The following is a 5,128-nucleotide window of genomic DNA, read 5'->3' on the forward strand; positions in this document are numbered from 1 at the left end:
ACAGATGTCAGAGAACTGGGTTATCTGTGAAAGACTAGAAATAAGGTTATAATGAGAAACCAAGCTGCAACTCGGGATTCCTTTTATTATTTGTATGCGACAGCAATTCTAAATAAAGCCACCTTAAAAATAACCTTCCCTGTGTCCCAGGAAGCATTCATGAACCCATTCCCCCGTCCACTTCTTTTTTTCTTTCTTCCTCTTTTTTTTTTTTTTTTCCTGTAAGATGGAGGCTGGTCCCAAGATGGAGTAGGTTTGGCCTCTCAAACGTGAATGGAGCCCCTGGTCTAACCCTTCCCCCACTACTGTTCTCCATTGCCATCTTTTATGCATCACACCCAACCCTTGGATTTTCTTATCAGAGACACCCTATATACTATGGTATATAGTATAAAGCAGTAAGAAGAATTTGTCTTAAATTTCCTCTGATAGTGAGAAATTAAACTCACATTTGTTCAACTTCAACAATGCTTTTACAAAGTATTCATATAGTAATTTCATGGAAATTCATGATACTTATCTGACAATGTTTGCAAGTTGGACAGAAAATAAGGTATATAATAGTTGGGCAGAACCTAGGATTGTGTACATGCCATCTATCTGGTGTTAAAACCATAATAACCTAAAGGGATAGTAGGATTCATGAAGTTAAGTCTAAGTGATAGAATAAAGAAATAATCTTGAAAAATCTGTGAAATAGCAACACATAATCAACATTCAACCTTGTAGTCAACAGAAGTCAAAAAAAAAAATCATGGATATGAAGCCAGATGAGTTTTAAGTCTCCAATTTTGTTAGAAAAACACATGTTGTGATGGCAGTGAATAAATTAGTAAATTTGGACACTTCAGCACCTGGTCATCATGGAGTGGATAATTAAGTGAATATCCCTGCAAGGTTTACTAAAATGTGAAATATACTTCATGGCATTTGGGAGTCAATAAAATAATAAACAGTTATTGCAGTAAGTTTGGCTAGAAAACTACATGTACAAAAGTGAAGTCAGAGTTCATCCTCTGTTTATCTGCTAGGTAACTTTTCTGGTTTCTGTGATATTGGCTAAAAGCCTAGTATCTAACAGTATTGTGAATACACACTTAAGCTAATAATGTAAGGCTAGATTTAAAGGCCTCCAGATCTTGAAGCCAATAGACTTTAACACAGTTGTACTATGTTATAGTTATATCAAGAAATATAAAAACTAAATTCAAAATCTTAATTGAAATCAGGAACGTACCAAAGACAGTCTCGTAGTATTTATATGACTGAAAAATATAATAACTACAGCTAAGGGGTAAATGAATGCTTAATAGTATATTATACCTAAAAGATTAATTCATGAGGAAGTGAGCAAGGGGGCTGGAATGAAGGCTCAGTGAAGAGATGGCTCAGTGGTTATGAGCACTTGCTGCCATTGCAGAGAGCCATATTTGATTCTTATTACCAACATGTTGACAACTGTTAAAATCTCATTTCCAGAGAATTAAGCAGGCTTTTCTGGCTTCTGTGCATGCTGGGTGTGCACACAGTACACATATAGACATCCAGGCAAAACATTTTACACACATAAAATGAAAATAAATAAACCTTCAATAAAATAGAGAGAGGAGAGAGAGAGACAGAGAGAGAGAGAGAGAGAGTAAATTAACTGTGGAAAGGTTAAAGGATGGGAAGCAGAATGGTGTAGGAGACATTGAAACATAGTGAGAGGGAGGGAGGGAGGAATGGATGGATGGATGGATGGATGGATGGATGGAGTGAATGTCTATTACATCAGGCAAATACTGATCAGAAGCATGCTGGAAACATCAAATGTAAAAAAATAAAAGCAAATGAAGTACCCAGACAAGCCATATACTAATCAAGTAAAACTGCCAAAAAAAAAAAAAAAAAAAAAAAAAAAAAAAAAAAAAAAGGTATCCTTAATGGTAGTGAAACTCAGAAGGCATCCAATGAACTCAGCAACTGAGGATCTCCCAAAAGCATTTTGAATTTGTGAACATGGGATAACATTCTCGAAGTCAGAAACACATACATACACTCAAAGAATACCTCTGAGTTACATTCTGTAACCATCTGTCCTTCAAGAGTGACTATAAAATAATTTTTCAAAGCTTTCTTTAAATGGTCATGTAAAGGTCAATATTTAAATTAACCCTACAGATTTAAATTTTTGGTAAAAGGAAAACAAAGTAGCTGAAATCTGAACTGAAAAGAAGGATCCCATCTGTACCAAGAGCAAAAGATATGGTAACAATGTATACTGAATAGTGATACATTGTTGAATAAATAATGAAAAGCCATAACCTGATATTTTGTGTCACATAGTGTCACATAGACTTCAAATACACAATAGAGACAAATTGGGACTGGAAGAAATAAACGAAGACACCTAAGGTTACTTAGAAGTCACTGCCAAAGCACTTAGTAATTACCTCTGAAGATCTTAGTGTCCTCATCAATTCAGGCTTTGATAAGTGAAGGGTTCATATAGCAATTTCTATGTAAATGTGAAAGAATATAAACATAGTATCTATTGAGGGAGCTTAGAAAATGGTTTCCTGAATAAAATACCCACCTGAAAACATAAGACATGAGTTCAGATCCCAAGCACCCAAATATAAAGCCAAGTGTTCTGCCCCATAACTATGATAGTAGTGCTGGCGTTGGGGGACACAGCAGAGCTCACTGGGGCAGCCAATCTTCTCAGATTGAAGGAGAAACCCTGTCTCAAAACATAAGGTGCAGGGTGATAGAGGAAAACACTACAACTTTTGACTTGACGTGCACCTAAGTAGACACTCTGTGTATAATGAAGGGGTGTGTGTCAATCGAAAAGAAGATCACGTGTGATGAGAAAGAACAGAAGACAGTACATAAAAATGAGCTACATTTTAGAATTAAAGTATGAAATTTCCCCCAACCAAAAAATAAGAAAAGACATACCAAAAAACATCAACATATAGAGTGTAAAAGTAGATGGGGGAAAAAAAATACCTGTAAACACTGATTAAAAGGAATGTGCCATTACACTAACAGACCTAGACTCCCAAGAAGTACCGTAAGAGAAAAATAACAGTCCACAATAAAAAAATATTCACTTGGAAAATACATTCTAATTCATTTGCTTAAAAGCCATTGTCTGAAGCATGGAATGTCACAGTTACAAACAGTGCCACAGTCATAATGTTGAATTGCAAACAGCCAATTTCTAGCTTAGCAAATCAAATACACAAAAAATATGAATTATTTAACATATTATGGTTGGTTAAATAATAACCAACTATAATATTGCCAAAAGGGTTTTTAAATGTTGAAAGGTATAGGATATGGTATAGTATAAATATAAAGTGAAATTCAACAAACTTTGACAAACTTTTAAAGTTTAAATGTTTTGTGTCTCTTTGTCTATACCCTATTATATCTACTGGGTTATTGTCTATAGTATAATTTAATATGTATTAGCTAATTTATTCTAATTTTGACACTTAAAATTATATTGATGACAATAGAATTTAGCTAAATAGAAATCAATGTAAAAACTCTAAAGTAAATTTATGTGTGTGTAAACCCAGAGAGGCAACTAACTAATAAGTCAAATTTAATTAATTAAGTCAGTGGAATGCCCAACTCCAAGAGAGAATCAGCACTCTCCCTTGAGGACCAGGCAGTACTGCAGAAGAGCAGGCAGAACGGTTGTAGGAGCCAGAGGTCAGAGAGGACAAGCATGAAACACTATCTCCAAGACATGAAACACTGCACACACACAGAGCTGTGGAACTCTCTATACAAGCCAGGCTGGACTCAAACTCATAGAGATCCACCTGCCTCTCTCTCTCTCTGCCTCTCTGCCTCTCTCTCCTCTGCCTCTCTGCCTCTCTGCCTCTCTGCCTCTCTGCCTCTCTGCCTCTCTGCCTCTCTGCCTCTCTGCCTCTCTGCCTCTCTGCCTCTCTGCCTCTCTGCCTCTCTGCCTCTCTGCCTCTCTGCCTCTCTGCCTCTCTGCCTCTCTGCCTCTCTGCCTCTCTGCCTCTCTGCCTCTCTGCCTCTCTGCCTCTCTGCCTCTCTGCCTCTCTGCCTCTCTGCCTCTCTGCCTCTCTGCCTCTCTCTCTGCCTCTCTCTCTGCCTCTCTCTCTGCCTCTCTCTCTGCCTCTCTCTCTGCCTCTCTCTCTGCCTCTCTCTCTGCCTCTCTCTCTGCCTCTCTCTCTGCCTCTCTCTCTGCCTCTCTCTCTGCCTCTCTCTCTGCCTCTCTGCCTTTCTGCCTCTCTGCCTTTCTGCCTCTCTGCCTCTGCCTTCCATGTGCCACTATGCCTGGCATATCAACTACATTTTAATGCACAAGAAAGAGAAAGTAAGATCCAGAAAAGTAGATGTTGTTAATAGGAGAAATCCAAGATAACTTAAAACATCCTGATAATACTCTGCTTGTAGTTTAAAAGGCCCAGGATCATATAGGCAATGTTCTTCATATTGATCTAATTACACACTAAATAAAATCCCATTATAATATTCTTGCTGGTTTGTATTGTTTATAAACAGCTGCTGTTTAAAAAAAACTTGGCTCTTGTTGGGGTAGTGATGACAACCAGGTAAGCCTCCAAGAAAGAGGAGAAAGCAGAAGAGGAGCAGGAAAACGGGGGGTTGGGGGGATGCCTTTTGTTCCCTTGAATATCAAGTTCTAGTATAAATCTCAGTAACTGTAGCCACTGCACAGTGAAGAATAGATGAGCAGTCTAGGCTAGAAACCAGAAAGAATCCCTCTTCTGCATGAATGCTTGACTGACAACAAGGAGAAATTACAGGACTCTGAGAAAGCATGGCTCCCCAGTAAACAGTCCTGGGATACTGGGTATTCATAATGATAGACTGAATAATCTATTATTTCACCTATTGATATCACCAAAAACAGTCAATTCTAGCTGCAGTCTAGATTCAAAACAAGATGAAGCTTCTGCAGTGTTCAATGCAAGGTTATCTTGATGACCTACACAGGGCAGGGGTGTTTGCCACAAGATCGGAGCAGAGCTGTATGAAAATCAAGATCTTCCACTCATCAAAAGAGATTGGAAGGAGTGCGAAGGGCGGGCTGAATGCAAATGACAACATTCTGAATGAGTACATTTATTCAAAC

The sequence above is a fragment of the Arvicanthis niloticus genome, chromosome 2 (assembly GCF_011762505.2).
Source record: "Arvicanthis niloticus isolate mArvNil1 chromosome 2, mArvNil1.pat.X, whole genome shotgun sequence".
Taxonomy (NCBI): domain Eukaryota; kingdom Metazoa; phylum Chordata; class Mammalia; order Rodentia; family Muridae; genus Arvicanthis; species Arvicanthis niloticus.